At 48.8% G+C, this 19,080-nt stretch overlaps 1 protein-coding gene across 5 annotated transcripts in view; it reads left to right on the forward strand.

Moving 5' to 3' along the window:
- Positions 1 to 19,080, forward strand: part of ABCB9 (ATP binding cassette subfamily B member 9) — a 153,188-nt gene that overhangs the window by 42,821 nt on the left and 91,287 nt on the right. The gene's annotated exons all lie outside the window — the stretch shown is intronic.

Here is a 19,080-nt window from a genome sequence, read left to right on the forward strand (position 1 = left end):
TCCAACCTAGGTCCAGATCCATGCCATATTTTCAGGATATCAACATAAGATAAATTTCAAATTTTACAATAATGGAACACAGTTGCCTCAGTAGTTATCCTGAAAATATGGCTCGGATTGGCATCGCCTGCACCTAGTTTGGACACCTAAGGATGACTATGTTGTAGGAACGTTTCTTAAACGTTTCATGGATGTGACACCATGCAATCAAATTAAACAATATAGCTACATCACTACCTCATCTTTCGTTATTACTATGTTGGTTATGATTTATAGTTGGTTGAGGCATGTTGCTGCATAGGAAGAGTCCCAATGCCTGTGCATGCAGGCACAAGCTTGGGCAACGCTCACCTAAAGGAAAGCGAGGGTTGGAAGAATTCAAATAATGCGTTGAAAGCAGAGAAGGAGAAGAACTGTAAGTCACAACAGAGACAGAACTCGAAACGGAGACAGGAAACGAAGCAAAACCAGAATAGAAACAAGCTACTCCCAGAGAGAAAAAAAGAACGATTTGAGAAAGACGTTTGATGGAAAAGAAAAATTAAGGAGTGGGAAGGAGATTAAAGGAACAAGAATAAGTGGACAGAGTGTTTGAAACATAGGGATGTAAAAATGAAAGCGAAAACTGCTTAGAACGGACTGTATAAAAACGGGAAAGAAAAATGAAAACGTTGAGCAAAATATAGTAACATAATGTTGCAAATAGTGAAATGAGCAAAAATAAAGTGGTCACTGAGGTGAGAGTCACATATAGACACAAGCATGGTAGGGGGAATATGACATTAAGAGAATGAAGAGGGAAAAGGAAAAAGAGGACAGATCGAAAGGTATGTGTAGGTTAAAGAACAAATGAATACCAGACATATACAGAGATGTACTAGGATAGTGGAAAAATAGACACTATAGTAATAGCTCTGTAATGGACCCTTTTTATGTATATCTTGGGCGTATAAAGGCTGAGTCCGCTCTGCCTGGTTGGACAGATGGTGACGACCTCCAGGTTTTTGTTGGTGAAGTTTAGGTGTAGTTCTATTTCAGGAAAATTTGATTAAAAAAGTACATAGAAATACTGTGACGATACTACAGTTAATCAGTGCTCTGTCATTATGCTATAATAAAGACTGCTACGAGCAATATTGTTTAAGAATGTTATTTCTGTATTATATGTCACGTGAAAATAATTGTTAAATCAATCAGTATCTGGGACATTTCAAACCGCAAGGCATGTTTCATTTTTAATCTTTTTTAGGTCGAAGATACCAGATAGCTAGCTTATGACTTCTTGTGGGAAAGCGGAAAGCTTCCCTGGGAATGCATTTCGCTCATTGCTCATTATTGGCTTTGTGGTTTGTAACTTGCTTGCTTTCTATTTGCTGGCTTTATTTGCTTTAGGATGTCCAGCTTGAGTTTGTCCCTCCCAAGCACATGCCTGTTTACTGTACCCTTTCGAGTACTCGTTTTCTGTAAACAGGCCTTTAAATCTTGTTCTTATCTTGTCATATTTGCTGTGCATTCAAAGACAGAGGTCAAATTTCAGGATCTATCTTCTGAAGGAGCTTGGTGTTTACTTGTCTTTCTCTGGCTTTAAAGTGAGAGAATTTATGTGATAATCCTGCTGAGTCGCCATGTGAGAGAAGAGGGTATAGAATATTTTTTTCTAGCACACAACAAAAATTAACTGTGCTGGTATTTCATAATATATCAGAATTACAAAAGTACAAATGAAGCACATTGTTTTGTAGTTCTGAAGTGTGGTGGAGGCAAATATTTGAATACGATCAAAACACCTCAGTAGATTAGGTGATGATATTTCCACACATTATCATTTGTACGCAGTAAAACTGAATGTTTCTGCAAATGTAATGGTCATTTCAATTGAATTTTTGTTGGTCTATAATGACTATACACTACCACACCATGCATACTCCACGCCACTCCACTTTCCAGCACTGTTTTTCTGATGAGAATCCATGTCACATTATAGCTTCTGCCTCCCCTCATACGCAGCGGCATCCAACATTCCTCTCCTTTCTGTCTACAAGTTTCCCATTCAGTGTTGAAAAAAAACCCTACCATTGCCCTGCCCCCTATGTCGCCTCTCTCTACACATTCACTCTCGTCACTCGATAATACATTTCAGGGAAATAAATACCTGCATCCTGTTCGCACAGGACCCTAGGTAACTCTCAGCTACATTTTCCATAAAGCAGTGCATCATGCCAACCCCCTCCCTCATTAAAACTTCCCCAGTCCAACTTTGATAAAAGTAGTACCTGCAATGCTACCACCTTTCACCTCCATCTAGGCCTTTTGAACCCTGCTTAGCACATGATCTGTGTTCTCAGCTTTCATTCATGTGTACTTGTTTTCAGCTGCGCACTGTGGTAATTAGCGCCCCTGGTAATGCATCTAGCTTTGGTGGCGACTGTACAATGGGTTGTAACCTGGTAGAATGGCTTTTAACACAGGGTACTGAATACTCCTTTTTAGGTCTCGCCTGGCGTTAGCAGCGCACATGCGCTGCTCTTGCCATGCAGGGGCTTTTTGACATCGATACGATTCCAGAAGTCGTGTCGCTGCTCCGCCTGCAATTTTGATTGGTGCGCATCGTTTTGCGTCATGGATGATGCAAAACACAGTGTAATGATTGCACCGGAGGCAATCATTACACTGAGAGTTGCCACCCTGTCCGCTTTTGACCCAGCCCACAGGGATTGGATCGTGTACTTGCGGAGGGACATGGCCTCCTTCAGTTACTCTGTAAGCACTCTTTTATTTTCATTTTCAGCGTGGTACTAATGACAGTGCGGTCGCTTTCAGTTTCGCGGCCGCGTTTATTTTCGTTTCTAAGTTTCAAGCTGCATTGCTATTTAAATCATTTGCTTGTGTGGTTTCAGCGCTGTACTAATGACAGTGCGGTCGCTTTCAGTTTTGCGGCTGCGTTTTTTTTTTCGTTTCTGTTTGTGGCATTTTTACTTACCCAGTGCCTTTACTTTCAGGTAGTATAAACTCTTTATTTTACAGGCCCAGTCAAGGCCAACCTTTTACTTTTCGCCATTTATTGTCGACTACTCAAACCCCGCAATTAGATCAACGAATGCCTCTGCAGGATGTTGTCTGCACGAGCACTTTCCCTGTAAATCCGTCAAGCCCGGGAGGGGTTTTTCAACGGTTGAAATCTTGATAAAGTGTACCTTTAACTTTTGGTTATTTTTTCACCTGGGCTCGTGCCAACCATCTGACCTGCTTGCATTCCACTAGCCGCCTGTGAGGTAAGGAATGCTCGCGCGCCGGGTGAAGCACTGCGATGTGACATTTCTTGTCCTCGTATGACATGCTGCAAACGGAGCTCACGCAGGCCATCAGTCTGCATCGCGAGGACACGTGAAATGGTAATTAATTTAAACAAGAAATGTGGTTATTAAAGTCAGTGTCCGTTCAGGAAGGTTTTTACACTGCTTTTGTTACTGAATATCTTTGCGTGGCCCGAATTATTTATTTATATTATTAGCAGGGCTTTAAGAAGGGGTAGAAAAAACTGGGGGTCTCTCAGAGGGGCTTCAAAGCACCTAACCTAAAAACCTGTGCTTAGCATAGTGCGCCGCCTGACTATATTTTGCTGTTTTTGTCATTGCATCCAGATATATAATACAGTAAGTAACATTACATCTCCAACCAGCCAGGACTTTTGGCACTTTCAGGTAGTATAAACTCTTTTTTTTTTTTTACAGGCCTAGTCAAGGCCAACCTTTTACTTTTTGCCATTTATTGTCAACTACTCAAACCCCGCAATTAGATCATCAAATGCCTCTGCAGGGTGTTGTCCGCACGGGCGCTTTCCCTGTAAATCCGTCAAGCCCGGGAGGGCTTTTTAAACAGTCAAAATCTTGATTAAATGTACCTTTAACTTTTGTTGTTTTTTTTCACCTGGGCTCGTGCCAACCATCTGACCTGCCTGCCTTCCAGTAGATGCCCGTGAGGTAAGGAAAGCTTGCGCGCCGGGTGAAGCACTGCGACGTGACATTTCTTGTCCTCGTATGACCTGGTGCAAACGGATCTCGCGCAGGCCAGCTGTCAGCATCGCGAGGACACATGAAATGGAAATTAATCTAAACAAGAAATGTGGTTATTAAAGTCTGTGTCCATTCAGGGAGGTTCTTACACTGCTTTTGGTATTAAATATGTTGCTTTTTGCTGCACTCCCCAGCGCCTGGCACTCTGTCCATCTCTCCTGTCTCCTCTACATCCATCCTCCCTGACCCGTCCCTTGATCCCAGTGTCTTTGTTCCCTTTGGAGTCCTATCGCCTTGGTGCTACCCCCCTCCCCTCTCTTTCTTCCTCTCTGTCCCCCATTCCCTCCTTCCCACTTGCTCTCTCTTCTTCCTTCATCTCTCCCTACTTCTCGATCTCTTTCCCCACTGGTTATCTCTTACTTCTCTCTCTCTCTCTCTCTCCTCTTTCTTCACTCTCACTTCCCACTGTAACCGTCACCCAGCCACCCACCAAGTCTTCCTCTGTCTCCTCTCTCTCTCTTCTTCCTCCTCCTCATCTCGGGGCGGTGATAAGGAGCCCCGAGGCCCTCTCTGAAAATGCGAGCTGGAGGTGACGTTAAGTGTGAAAGCACAAAGGTGTGAACCGAGAGAAGAGGCGGGGGTGGGGGCGGGGGGCAGGTAGAGAGTCAAAGGGGGCACTGGCTCTCAGAGAGGTGAGAAGGGGCGGGGAGCAGTCTGAGCACAAAAACAACACCAGAGCAAGAGGCAGACGCTCCGCGGGGAGCCTGGTGTAGACTGAAGAAACGTACACTTCCATTGCCGGCTTAACAGACGGGGAATAAAAAAAGGCCATGCGCACTTTCACTTTAAAAATACCGCCCGCCCCATACACTTCTTAGCACTACAAAGCAGCCGAATTGCCCCTCTCCGTAGAGCCAACAAGCGGCTGCCATTGCCGGCTTCATAGACTGGGAGCAAAGAAATAAAAACAAGCATTGAAAATGCAATAGGTCTCGCCTTTGATTGAGTTAAAGCCATTTGCTTTGCTAATGGTATTTTATAGCAAAGCAAATGGCTTTAACTTAATCAAAGACGAGACCTATTGCATTTTTAATGCTTGTTATTGTCTGACTTGACAACGCAGCTCTTGTCAGACAAATATGTGAGAAACACCGAAAGAGGGGTTTTGGCCCCGCCCACTTGTTGGGAGTCAGGAGTTATGCAGTGGCGGCTCCTCCGCTAAGGCGGAGGAGCGTTGCCTCACTGCTCAAAAGGAAAAATCAAATGATAACATAACGGTACGTTATTATCATTTTATTTATCCTAATGCAGTCAGTGGTGGGGTGGGGCGGGGCTGGCCAGAGCAGGGGGAGGAATGGTTTGCACTTCCTAAGTGCTCATGACTGTTTGGCATTGCAGCGTTGTGATTGGCTCAGGGGAGCCTGGGTGCTTCCTGCTGCGGGCTGGGACATAAAGATGAAGAGGACGGAGGAGAGGCAGTGGCGGGCTGTTCCAGGTAAGTCCTTCTTTCTTTCATTCCCTCCGCCGCCCAATTACTCCCATCCAGTAGAAGCCGCTATTAAGTGTATGTTTTGATTGGGCAGAAGTTGTGTGCCTCCACTAAACAAGTGCTTGCCCTCTAACAGCTGTGATCATTTTATTTATCCAGCTATCTAAACTTGAAATTTTAGGGGCACAAGCCTGACACTGGAATGCTATTATAGTGTCTTAGATAACTAGATAAAGTATGTCGCTTTATATCTGGCAGAAGCACAGATGGGAGGAGGGCAGTCATTGATCTACATGGATTTTTAGGTCTGACTTGATAGTACAACTGTCACTTGACCTTTTTAACTTGCGCCAATAATATTCGGTTCTTTGGTTCCACACAAATACATATCTATTCCCATTCTCTTGACTGGAAATGCTTCACATTGGCATATAACATTCCTTTAAAGGTAGACCTATTAGCATTGCCAATGCTTGTTTTAACACTGGCAGCCATCACAAAATATCAACCTTACCATAGTGAGGGCCTGAAAGAGTAGCATGCAAGCCAAACACATCTCTTTTGTTTTGGAGGTTACTTTCTAAGGAATTGTGGTAAACAGCAGTTACTTGCTATTTTCTAACAATAAAATGTAAGGTGTAAAGTTTTGTGACCCAGTTACCATAGCTTTGGAGCATATCCCACCAAAAATGTTTACCTTTCTTATTCTCAATGTAAAACATTTACCATATCAAAATTACTTTAATATCCAGTTGTGACTTTGGTAAGTAGTCTCATTTCTCCTTTGAGCCAGGGTCTTGCACACTGGCTCCACAAAGAAAATCGTGAATTGCATGGCCCTTATTCTTTTTAAAAAAACATTTTTTTAACCAATTTGCTTATCTAGATTTATATGTCAAACCTTTAAAAAAGATATTAGGTTCTGATACCATTAGCTCAATGCTGAGTACAGCACAACACTATTATGATGCTTTATGCTTCGAAGTTGTCAATATAGGGTTTATTTATTTATTTGAAGATTTATATAGCGCTGGCCAGACCCGAGGGTATCGGAGCGCTTTACAACAGTCGCATTGCAAAAAACCACAAATACAAATAACAAACCACAATGAAAGTATCACGCATGGACAATGAGTTTCAGCAGGTTAAATAACCAAAGGGCAATGACGACTTGAGGTGCCTTCGCCGGGTGACATAGTCTAGGGTCGCGCTTTCTCCAGGGAGTAGCCATCAGCGCTTCTGCAGCTCAAGTCCCTTCGCTAGGGAACGTTCTAGTAAAAGATTTTTGAGCTGTCCTTTGAATTTTGCGATGGTGGGGATAGTTCTGATGTGGGGGGGAATAGTGTTCAAAATTTTGTGCGCGTTGCCCGCGAAGGACCGGGCCGCGGTTTTTTGTTTGTGTGCGGTATGAGTAGTAGTAGAGTGTTCGAGCCCCGGAGTTTTCTGGTCTGACCGGCTTTTTTGAGTTTGGAGGCCGGGTATTCGGGTTTGCCTGTGTGAAGGGCTTTGTGGGTAAGGCAAGCTGTTCTGAAACTGGCCCGCAGTTCAACTAGGAGCCATTTTAGTTCTCTGAGTGCAGGTGTGATATGGTCAAATTTCTTCACTCCTGTGACCATTCTAGCTGCAGCATTTAGCGTTGTTTTGAGGGGCGCAAGGTGTGCCTTTGATGTGCCTGAGAGGATTGCGATCCCATAGTCTAATCTAGATGAAACCAGTGATTGGGTGGCTTGTTTAAGGTCCTTGGGGGGTGGGGGGGGGGGAGGGGGGGATGAAAGGTTTTATTTTAATTAGTAGCTTCAGGTTGAGGAAGGCGCTCTTGGCGGAGTTCTTAATGTGTTTGGTCATGTTCAGTTTCGGGTCTAGAGTGAAGCCAAGTGATTTTACAGAGTCTGCCAGAGTGATGTTTCCGTTGAGTGCATCGATCGCATTTAGCCATTACACAATTTGGGGATTATCTTCTTTGTTTGAGATGAGGAATATTTCAGTCTTGTCTTGATTACGTTTTAGGTGGTTACTTGACAGCCAGTGTTGACTTCTCTAAGCGTGTCTGTTAGACCTGTCAGCCCTTTGGGTGGTCCCTCCTCATCATTATTTATTTTGTCCCACTTTTGCCTCAAACCCTGTTTGAATTTTTCCTTTTTGGGAACCACCAGACTTTTTCGTGTTGCTACAGATTCAGGGAGCCATTTTACCTACCCCTGAAACTTCTGTCTGAGGGCCTGAAGCACAAAATGGTGGCCACCTGTGACATCACCAGCATCCACTGGAACCTACCAGCACCTTCCAGAACATTCCAGAAGATTCCAGAACTCTGTGACAGTTGGAGGCGGTTTAGAATGTTGGGAGGTTAAGACAGAGTGTTGGCAGTTGGAGCTGGCAGTTGGCACCTGACTGGTGAAGGGAGAGCAGCACAACAGTGAAGGAGGAAGGAGTGAAGCAGCAGGGGTGGAAACTTGTGCCTGGAGTGGGGTCCATAAACCCACCCTTGATACTAGTCCCTACTGATGGATCCCAGCCTGTAGCCCTGTGTGGGAAGAAGCCAGAAAAACTCATCCTAAGGACCTGGACAGCAGGAACAGGCCTTAGAAGCAGAAAGCAGCAAGATCCTGACCTGGAAACTGGTTTCCCTGGAGTCCGGCGTCGAGTAGCCTGAGACCTGGAGCCCGAGGTGGAGAAGCGGCGCTGACTGAAGAAGCAGACGTCGTACCCGGAGCCGCCTGAGGTCGTGAGGAATACCAGAGGTCGAGGAGGAAGTTAACCGAGGTCGAGTGAGCGGCGTCATCGGAGGAGTGAAGTCCGCCCTCCGGAGTCGTCGGAGACCGAGGTGAAGTGTACCGGAGGTCGGGAGTGAGGATCGCACTCCGGAGTCGCCCGGAACCTGAGAGGAGGAGCACCGGAGGTCGGGGGTGAGGATCGCACCCCGGAGTCGCCGGAAGTCGACATCGAGGCCAGGCCGGCCGACGTCATCGAAGCCGAGAGCGCCATCGGACCGGAGCCGCCCGAAGTCGACATCGAGTAGAGACTGCCCGACGCCGTCGAATCTGAGGTCGAGATCGAACCGAGGCCGCCGACATCGGACCGGAACCGCCTACCGGCGTCGTCAAAGAACTGACATTGTGCCGAGGCCGCCGAGATCGAACCGGAACCGCCTCACGGCATCGACACGACTCCAGCGGCGTCGGAGCATCAGAAAAAGGGCAGTAAGTGGAGTAGAGGGCGCCTAAGGCCCTGTGGAGACCTGAGAGACTGCTCTAAAGGGGCTAGGGAGGTGCTGGAACCAACCTGACTGTGCCAGGGGTGAATTGGGACTAACCTAGAGAGGTTGTGTGGAGAGAGAAAGCCAGGGCACTGGTATTCCCCCCTTGATCTACCTCAGTTTAGGCCTCAGCCTTGTCCCAGCCAGGGAGTAGTCCCCCTCAAGCCTTCCACAACCCTACAAGCTGTGCCTGGGCCAAATCAGCCTTAAGAATTGAAAAGTGATCTGATTACATGAGTGTTGCTGTATACTTTTAATTATTTATTGGGGGCACTGTATTTATTGAGTTTTTACATATTTATTGCTTCACTATATTTATTGGTCCACAGGGCTTGTTGGTGTACAATATTTATTGGTGACAGTATTTATTGCCTCAGAATATTTAATTGCCTGTATTACCTGCACTTATATTTATGTCCCTTGTATTTATGATCATCCCTATTTATTGAATCTTCAGACAATATTTATTTGACCTGCACTATTTAAAATTTGTATATTGTGATTGACTTATTTATTTTCTCCAATCAGCAACTAAGAGAAAAAGCAGATAAAGTTATTTTCATAATTTTTACGGTGTAGAGTCGTTTTTGGAACGGATGCACGCATGGTTATTGTTTGGGTATGTTGTATGCTTAGCACGGAGCCTGATTCCTGACCACTCGAGCCAAGCTACCACAGTGTGTCCGGAAGACCACCACCACCCCTTCTAGTGTGGGAGTGGTTTTCCAACATAAATTGGTGTTCAGTGGTGGGACAGAGCTGTGCCTACGCATACTCAACAATAACTGTGGGTAGTCCATAGGCCTACACCGGGAGTTTTCTCAAAGCGGCCTTCCTAATTGTGGGTTTTTGTTTTTTCCAAATTTACTCTGGTGGTGGGAGGAGGTATTATTAAAGGTACCCCCCTGCATAGTTACTGCACAAAACCTGTCCTCTAACCTGAGTGGGCAAGATGGAGTTTGTCCTAGAAAATCTAGAAACGTACACTGTGGCCCAACTCAGGGAGTTTTGCCAGCGGGAGGGGGTGTACTGTCCCCCAGGAGCAAAGAAGGGTGCACTCCAAACCAGCTTAAGGGCTTGGGGGGAGGCACGCCGAGAAAGCAAGGCTGAGGAGGAAGACAGGGATGGAGAGCCTGACCCCGAGGGGGCTGAGATGTACCAACCTGAGGTGGGGAACCTGTCAGCAGGGCCCAGAACCATTTCTAGGAAGGGCAGCAGTGCCTCTAGCGGTGGCTTGTCTGAAGTGGAGCTAACAGACCGGAGGGAGAAAAGACAGCTCACATGGGACTTAGCAAGGCTGGAAAAGGAGAAGGAGGAGCAGAGGATGGCCCATGAATTACGACTGAAAGAAATAGATCTTCAGATCTTGAGAATCGGGGCACAACCTGTTCCTAATGGTGGCAGCCAAACCCAAGAGATCACCAGGGAGCCTAAACCATACCTGCCAAAGGACATAGTAGCTAGCTATGGAGTGGGCGACGATATCGCCAAGTGGCTAGCGGCCTATGAGGTCTCGTTGAGGGCCCATGGGGTTCCAGAGAAGTACTGGGGAGGGGGATTGTACAAGTACATGCCTCCAGCTGGTAGGGATGCTTTATTGGCCCTCGAGGAGGATGAGCAGACCCACTACCCCACCATGAAACTGGCGCTCATCAGAAAGTTTGGACTAACACCTGAAAAGTACAGACAGAAGTTCAGGGGTAGTCACAAACTGGGCACACAGAATTGGGTGGACTTCCTGGACTATGCAAAGAAGGCACTGGAAGGTTGGATTCAGGGCAGTGAAGTGAGGAACTACGAGGGGTTGTTTGACCTAGTACTGAAGGAACACCTGCTCGAGAAATGTTTCCCTGAATTGCGGCAACACCTGGTGGATAGCAAGCTGACCAGTCCCCGGAAGCTTGCTGAGGAGGCGGACATTTGGGCTAGTACCCGGGTGTCCACAAGGGGGACTGGAGGGGATACACAAAAGGCCGGACAGGGCGCCCCCCAGAAGAAAGAGGGAGGGGAAAAGAAAAAGGAGTTCTCCAAAGGCCCCCAAAATAACTTCCAAGGGAAGGGAACAGGATTCACCCCTAAGGCTAACCCGCCCAGAAACCCTAATCCTGGCCAGAGTCAGCAGCCAAGGGTTGTCCATTGCTATGAGTGCGGTGGCGTTGGACACTATAAAGGAGATCCGAAGTGCTTGAAACGACCACCCCCTCCCACTGGAGGAAAGACCCCCGGAGTAGCTAGTGTAGTGCTCGGGGAGGAGATGCCCTTAACTAAGGGAAGGGAGTGGGCGGGTGTCACTTTAGTGTCCCTGGGAGAACGGGAGATGGTTCCTAAGATCCAGGTGCCCGCAAATACCGCAAAGTATGGGCAGTGGGTCACCATCAACGGCCAAAAAGGGGAGGCTCTGAGAGACACAGGAGCCAGTATGACTATGGTGCGTAGCCAACTGGTGTCTCCAGAGCAGGTAATTCCCGATGTACTCCACCCAGCCGCGATGGCTGACGGCAGAACAGGCCACTATCCAGTGGCCGAGGTTCCCTTTGAATGGGGGGGGGGTTGCAGGTTCACTTCGAGTTGCCGTAAGCCCTGCCGTGCCAGTCGATTGTCTGCTGGGGAATGACATGGAGCACAACGCTTGGAAGGAGGTGGAATACCGGACTCACACCGAGATGCTGGGTACACCTGACTGGGCCTGTGTTAGCACAAGGTCCGCGACTACCCGAAGAGGGAGTTCATTTCGGCTGGAGCCTGGAACAAAGGCCCAGTCAGCTGCCAGTCAAGGGAAGAACCGAGGACAGGAGGAGCCTGCCTCGGCGTCCCCACCCCGTAGGACGGATAGGCCACCGGAGGTGGTGGACCAGGTGTCTGCGGTGGGGGACGTTACCAACCTGGAGGACCTACCCATCCCGGCCGAGTGGCACGTGGAGGGAGGCCCGTCCAGGGAGGAATTCTGCCAGGGCCAGAGGGAGTGCCCTACCCTTGAGGGGCTGAGGCGACAGGCCGAAGCCCAGGCAGCAGGGAACGTTGAAGGGAACTACAGTGTTTACTGGGAGGATGGCCTCCTCTACAGTGAACCCAAGGCACCCCTACATGGATCGTCACGAGCCTTGGTAGTCCCTCAACGTTATCGAGCCTTCCTTCTGGAGTTGGCTCACGAGATACCATTGGCAGGACACCTGGGGCAAGACAAGACCTTCGCCCGTCTTGTCCCACACTTTTATTGGCCTCAGATGAAAGTGTCGTCCGATACCTACTGCCGGACATGTGTGTCTTGCCAAGCCAGTGGGAAAACAGGGGTGAAGCTGAAAGCTCCCCTGGAACCACTTCCTGTCGTTAGCACCCCCTTTGAAAGGGTGGGCATCGACATTGTGGGTCCGTTAGATCCGCCAACTACAGCTGGTCACAGGTTTATCCTGGTTCTGGTGGATCATGCCACACGGTACCCAGAGGCAATACCTCTGAGGACCATAACAGCACCTGTTGTGGCTAGGGCCCTGATGGGAATCTTTACCCGAGTGGGTTTTCCCAAGGAAGTTGTGTCCGACAGGGGGACCAACTTCATGTCAGCGTACATGCGGGCAATGTGGAAGGAGTGTGGAGTGACATACCGGTTCACCACTCCTTACCACCCCCAGACCAATGGTCTGGTGGAGAGGTTTAACAAAACCTTGAAGGGCATGATCAGAAGTCTGCCTGAAAGCCTGCGGAGGAAATGGGACGTCCTCCTACCCTGTTTACTTTTTTCCTACAGGGAAGTGCCACAGAAGGGAGTGGGCTTCAGCCCCTTCGAGCTTCTGTATGGGCACCCTGTACGTGGACCTCTCAACCTGGTGAGAGACGGATGGGAAAGAACTCCCAGAAAGCTTCCCCAGGATGTGGTGAGCTACATGCTGGCCTTCCGGAGCCAAATGGCTAAGTTGTGGAAGCAAGCTTCTGACAACTTGGAAGCCAGCCAAGCAGTGATGAAGGCGTGGTATGACCACAATGCTCACCCGGTGGAGTTGGAGCCTGGCCAGAAGGTGTGGGTGATCGAACCGGGAGAGCTTAGTGCCCTCCAGGATCGCTGGTCAGGACCCTTTGAGGTGTTGGAGAAGAAGGGTAAGGCTACCTACTTGGTGGACCTGAGGACCCCTCGTCAGCCCCTGCGGGTGCTGCATGCCAACCGCCTCAAACCCCACCACGAGAGGCCCGAAGTCATCTTGATGATGGTGACTGACGGAGGAGAGGACGTGGAAAGCGAGCCTCTCCCCGATTTGTTTGCGTCTCAAGAAAAGGATGGGTCGGTGGAGGGAGTGATTCTCTCCCCATCTCTAACTCCTGAACAGCAGGAGGACTGTCGCCAGGTCCTGGGGCAGTACTCTTCGTTGTTCTCCCTTGTCCCGGGTAGGACTCACCTGTGCGTCCATGACGTGGACACAGGAGACAGCCCACCTGTGAAGTCCAAGATCTACCGGATGTCAGACAAGGTGAAGGCCAGCATTCATAGTGAAGTCACTAAGATGCTGGAGCTAGGAGTGATCGAACCTTCTAGCAGCCCCTGGTCCAGTCCGGTGGTGTTAGTACCAAAAGCTGCACCACCGGGTGCCCAACCAGAACTGAGGTTCTGTGTGGACTATCGGGGACTGAATTCAGTGACCAAAACTGATGCTCATCCGATCCCTAGGGCGGATGAATTGATTGACCGGCTGGGAGCTGCCCAATATCTAAGTACCTTTGACCTTACTTCTGGGTACTGGCAGATCTCTTTGACTGATGGAGCAAGGGAAAGGTCAGCCTTCTCCACGCCCAATGGCCACTACCAGTTCTGTGTGATGCCCTTTGGGCTCAAGAACGCCCCTGCCACGTTTCAGCGCCTGGTAAACCAGATCCTCACCGGAATGGAGAGTTTCTCTGCTGCTTATCTGGATGACATAGCCGTCTTCAGTAACAGCTGGGAGGATCACTTGCGTCACCTGCAAGCTGTTCTCCAGGCCCTGAGACAAGCTGGATTGACGATCAAGGCCAGCAAGTGCCAGATCGGGCAGGGGTCGGTAGTGTACCTTGGACACTTGGTGGGTAGGGGAGCGGTGCAACCCCTCCAGGCGAAGATCGAGGCCATCATGGCCTGGGAACCCCCCAAGACACAGACTGAGGTCCGAGCATTTTTGGGCCTCACGGGATACTACCGCCGCTTCGTGAAGGGGTACGGTACCTTCGTAACCCCCCTCACGGAGCTCACGTCCAAGAAACAACCTCGACGGGTAGTCTGGACGGAGGCTTGTCAGCAAGCCTTTGAGAGATTGAAGAAAGCCATGTGCGAGGCCCCGGTCTTAAGGGCCCCAGACTTTTCCAAGGAGTTCATTGTCCAGACAGATGCATCAGAACATGGCATTGGGGCAGTGTTATCGCAGCTCAACGAAGAGGGTCTGGATCAACCCGTGGTCTTCCTATCCCGGAGACTACTTCCCAGGGAACAGAAGTGGAGTGCAATAGAGCGTGAAGCCTTTGCAGTGGTATGGGCTCTGAAGAAGTTGCGGCCATACTTGTTTGGCTCGCACTTCCTAGTTCAGACCGACCACAGACCCCTTCGTTGGCTGATGCAAATGAAGGGGGAGAATCCCAAGTTGTTGAGGTGGTCTATTTCCCTACAGGGGATGGACTTTCAGGTGGAACATCGGCCTGGAGTGGACCACGCCAATGCAGACGGTCTCTCAAGGTATTTCCGCCTTAGTGATGAGAACTCCCAAGGGGTTGGGTAGCTCTCCCCACTTTCAGCTGGGGGGGACGCGTGTTAGACCTGTCAGCCCTTTGGGTGGTCCCTCCTCATCATTATTTATTTTGTCCCACTTTTGCCTCAAACCCTGTTTGAATTTTTCCTTTTTGGGAACCACCAGACTTTTTCGTGTTGCTACAGATTCAGGGAGCCATTTTACCTACCCCTGAAACTTCTGTCTGAGGGCCTGAAGCACAAAATGGTGGCCACCTGTGACATCACCAGCATCCACTGGAACCTACCAGCACCTTCCAGAACATTCCAGAAGATTCCAGAACTCTGTGACAGTTGGAGGCGGTTTAGAATGTTGGGAGGTTAAGACAGAGTGTTGGCAGTTGGAGCTGGCAGTTGGCACCTGACTGGTGAAGGGAGAGCAGCACAACAGTGAAGGAGGAAGGAGTGAAGCAGCAGGGGTGGAAACTTGTGCCTGGAGTGGGGTCCATAAACCCACCCTTGATACTAGTCCCTACTGATGGATCCCAGCCTGTAGCCCTGTGTGGGAAGAAGCCAGAAAAACTCATCCTAAGGACCTGGACAGCAGGAACAGGCCTTAGAAGCAGAAAGCAGCAAGATCCTGACCTGGAAACTGGTTTCCCTGGAGTCCGGCGTCGAGTAGCCTGAGACCTGGAGCCCGAGGTGGAGAAGCGGCGCTGACTGAAGAAGCAGACGTCGTACCCGGAGCCGCCTGAGGTCGTGAGAGGGCGCCGACGGAGGTCGTGAGGAATACCAGAGGTCGAGGAGGAAGTTAACCGAGGTCGAGTGAGCGGCGTCATCGGAGGAGTGAAGTCCGCCCTCCGGAGTCGTCGGAGACCGAGGTGAAGTGTACCGGAGGTCGGGAGTGAGGATCGCACTCCGGAGTCGCCCGGAACCTGAGAGGAGGAGCACCGGAGGTCGGGGGTGAGGATCGCACCCCGGAGTCGCCGGAAGTCGACATCGAGGCCAGGCCGGCCGACGTCATCGAAGCCGAGAGCGCCATCGGACCGGAGCCGCCCGAAGTCGACATCGAGTAGAGACTGCCCGACGCCGTCGAATCGGAGGTCGAGATCGAACCGAGGCCGCCGACATCGGACCGGAACCGCCTACCGGCGTCGTCAAAGAACTGACATTGTGCCGAGGCCGCCGAGATCGAACCGGAACCGCCTCACGGCATCGACACGACTCCAGCGGCGTCGGAGCATCAGAAAAAGGGCAGTAAGTGGAGTAGAGGGCGCCTAAGGCCCTGTGGAGACCTGAGAGACTGCTCTAAAGGGGCTAGGGAGGTGCTGGAACCAACCTGACTGTGCCAGGGGTGAATTGGGACTAACCTAGAGAGGTTGTGTGGAGAGAGAAAGCCAGGGCACTGGTATTCCCCCCTTGATCTACCTCAGTTTAGGCCTCAGCCTTGTCCCAGCCAGGGAGTAGTCCCCCTCAAGCCTTCCACAACCCTACAAGCTGTGCCTGGGCCAAATCAGCCTTAAGAATTGAAAAGTGATCTGATTACATGAGTGTTGCTGTATACTTTTAATTATTTATTGGGGGCACTGTATTTATTGAGTTTTTACATATTTATTGCTTCACTATATTTATTGGTCCACAGGGCTTGTTGGTGTACAATATTTATTGGTGACAGTATTTATTGCCTCAGAATATTTAATTGCCTGTATTACCTGCACTTATATTTATGTCCCTTGTATTTATGATCATCCCTATTTATTGAATCTTCAGACAATATTTATTTGACCTGCACTATTTAAAATTTGTATATTGTGATTGACTTATTTATTTTCTCCAATCAGCAACTAAGAGAAAAAGCAGATAAAGAAAGTTATTTTCATAATTTTTACGGTGTAGAGTCGTTTTTGGAACGGATGCACGCATGGTTATTGTTTGGGTATGTTGTATGCTTAGCACGGAGCCTGATTCCTGACCACTCGAGCCAAGCTACCACAGTGTGTCCGGAAGACCACCACCACCCCTTCTAGTGTGGGAGTGGTTTTCCAACAGTGTCGTTAAGTCTCTGAATGTCATCACTGGAGGTGGTTTCCAGGTAGATCTGTGTGTCGTTTGCATACAGGTGGAAGGGGATATTGGCTTTTCTGAGTAGGGTTGTGAGTGGTTCCATGTAAATGTTGAAAAGTTGCAGGGAGAGCACAGAACCTTGGGGGACTCCCCTGCTGACAGGGTGTAGGTCGGACGCAAATTTGTTGATTTTTATTCTTTGGGTGCGATTGTGGAGGAAGGAGGAGAACCATTGTAGAACCACCTCATCTAGACCTGCCCTTTCTTGAAGTGCCTTAATGAGGAGTTTGTGGTCGACCGTATCGAAAGCTGCCGATAGCTCTAGGAGAATGAGCAGGCAGCATTTGTCCGCATCCAGTGATTTGTGGATGTCATCAATGAATGAATGAAGTAGCATTTATAAAGCGCATGGCTACCCGGAGGCATCCCAGCGCTAAGGTATGAACCGCAATGGACTTCCGCACTCACTGTGGGAAAAGCCAGGTCTTGAGCCTTTTACGAAAGATGGAGTGATCAGATTCTTTACGCAAGCACAGCGGCAAGGTGTTCCAAAGTTTGGGAGCATTGTAGGAAAAAAGACGGCCTCCGCTTCTGGACCTCTTGATTCTAGGAACAAATGCCAGATGCAGATCACTGGAGCGTAGCTGTCTTTGAGTTTTATATGGTAGAACAAAAGATGAGATAATGTCAGGGCCTTTACCTCGAAGTATCTTGTGTGTGGTGCACAGGGCTTTAAAGTGAACCCTTTCCCGAATCGGAAGCCAATGTAGAGATCTAAGAGCGGGTTTAGCTGATTGGCGATAAGGAACACCCTCCAACAATCGAGCGGCACAATTTTGCATAGTTTGGAGTTTTTTAAAGACTGCACTGGGAGCACCAAGGTAGAGAGCATTCCCATAGTCAAGGCGAGATAGAATCAACGCCTGAACTACAAGCTTCCTTGCTGAAAAAGGGAGCAGAGGCAAAACTTTACACAAAAGTTTCAAAACGCAGAAGCAGGAAGCAACTGCCTTTATGGCTTGAGTTTTGAAATTAAATTCAGAGGCAAGCCAAAAGCCCAGACTCTTTATTACCGATTTAGAAGCTGGCATAGGGCCCATAGTTGCTGGCCAGATGGTGGCAACCTCGAGGGGAGAAGGATTGCCGAGCAACATAAGCTCAGTCTTATCACCGTTAAGTTTGAGATGGGATTCAAACATCCACCTCATCACCTCCTCGAGGCAGGGGCCGAGACTAGATGAAGGGCCACTTTTATTATTAAATGCCACCACTAACTGGGTGTTGTCTGCGTATGTAATTATATGCACCCCAAAGGGCAAGACAATCTCTGCCAGAGGGGACATATAAACATTAAAGAGGGTGGGGCTCAGGGACGAGCCCTGAGGCACTCCACAATGTAAGAATCTAGGGCTAGAAATGGCCTCGCCCCCAGAGACCTGAAAAGATCTATCATCTAGGAAAGAACACAGCCAATTTAGTGAGTGCTGGACCTTTTACACCCAACCCCTTGAGTCGGTGGATTAAAATACGGTGGTTAACCGTATCGAATGCTGCACTAAGGTCCAGCAAGATCACGGCTAGAGACCCTCCTAAATCAAGTATTTTCCTTGCATCCTTAACAACAGCCATTAAGGCGGTCTCAGTCCCTTGCATGGGACGAAACCCTGTTTGGGTCAGATGTAAGAACTTACCCTCCTCCAAATGTTTGGAGAGGACCGTATTTGCAGACTTCTCCGCAATTTTGCCAATCCATGGCAAAAGCGAGATGGGGCGGTAGTTGGCAAGACAGTCTGGATCTAAGCCAGGCTTCTTCAGAAGTGCCTTGACCAACGCCTTCTTCCATAAGGACGGAACTATTCCAGAGGAGAAGGAAGAATTAATCAAGCCCATCAAAAATGGGCTAACCGAGGCCATAACTGACGTGAGAATTTTTGGAGGAACAGGATCTCGAGGTGATCCACTCCTGATAAGGGCGGAGATATTATAGAAAGTGTCTATAGTCAGGGGAGGAAATATCTCCAGCAGGGGCGATTTCCTCCTAACAGTGGTTGCTTCAGCGAGAGAATTGAGGTCGGGTTCAGTGAATGCCTTTCGAATTAATTGAATTTTATTAAAAAAGAAGTCTGCCAGCTCATTACAACGTTCAGTAGTAAGCTCCGAAGAGTCACGGGCCGTAATGCCTGAGGTAAGTTCCTTGACAATACGGAAGGTTTCCCGAGAAGAATTAGATGCACCGGAAATTTTTCCGCTGTAATAGCAGACTTGGGCTTTTTTGATTTCGGTCTTATAAGTCTTGAGCGTATCTTTATATTCTTTTTTTCTGGAAGGAGAAAAATCCTTTCTCCAGACTCTTTCCGCCCTTTTACAAGTTTGTTTAAGTTTCCGGAGCAGAGGGTTGAACCAGGCTGATTTATTCGAACCCAGCTTCACTTTACAGATCTTTTTAGGGAGGTCTAGATCTAAAGAGTCTTCAATCCAGTGATTAAATTGCTCATTGGCTATCTCACGGTTTGCATTCATTCGAGGAGTACTGTTTTCTAAAGCGAGGGTCCAATCCTCTAGGTGTAGATTCCGCCAA

Source organism: Triturus cristatus, chromosome 11 (assembly GCF_964204655.1).
Source record: "Triturus cristatus chromosome 11, aTriCri1.1, whole genome shotgun sequence".
Taxonomy (NCBI): Eukaryota; Metazoa; Chordata; class Amphibia; order Caudata; family Salamandridae; genus Triturus; species Triturus cristatus.